Below are 638 nucleotides of genomic sequence, written 5' to 3' on the forward strand. Positions count from 1 at the left end.
GCATGTTTACACACTGTCATATCCAGTCCAATTCCCTCGGCACCCTATAAATATGTGCCTTGTTTTTTAACTCTGTGCCTTGTCTTGAGTTTAAAACATGCCGCATTGACACTGCAATTACAGTCTAATAAAACCCTGAAACAATACCGCTTTTGTTCCCCCTAACGCTGATGTGTAATTCAATAATGTCTACATAATCTGATAAATAAAGGCACAAACAATAAACAAGGACTCCTGAGGTGGCAGAATCGACTAGGCGAAAGGTTCTCCACAGATATCTCGCTCATTAACTCATTTCATTATACAGTAGCACCGACGGGCTTTTTTAGTGCTTTTCTGGATTTAGACACAGATAATTGTATATTACGTGGATAAAAAGCATGCATTGTGGGATTGATTGAGTGAATGTGTTTTTGAACATTTGCACTGTAGTAATAGTGACTTTTAATTGCATTTTGTTTGCATTTTACAGTACTCACCGACCGCATGCTTGTTTGAGTATTATTATGGGATTCAGTTGTCTTTAATAATAAAACACGCAATTTTTTAAAATAGTGAGGAAAATGCAAACAGCATATAAAATATAGTAAACGGAGAAAAAGGAGGCGGTTTGGATGTATTGAAATGAGCAGTAACAC

General features: G+C 36.5%; 1 protein-coding gene across 1 annotated transcript in view; it reads left to right on the forward strand.

Moving 5' to 3' along the window:
- LOC107600881 (CUGBP Elav-like family member 4) overlaps positions 1-638 on the forward strand; it is an 81,533-nt gene that overhangs the window by 65,167 nt on the left and 15,728 nt on the right. The gene's annotated exons all lie outside the window — the stretch shown is intronic.

The sequence above is a fragment of the Sinocyclocheilus grahami genome, unplaced genomic scaffold (genome assembly GCF_001515645.1).
Source record: "Sinocyclocheilus grahami isolate Dianchi unplaced genomic scaffold, SAMN03320097.WGS_v1.1 scaffold294.1, whole genome shotgun sequence".
NCBI classification, from domain to species: domain Eukaryota; kingdom Metazoa; phylum Chordata; class Actinopteri; order Cypriniformes; family Cyprinidae; genus Sinocyclocheilus; species Sinocyclocheilus grahami.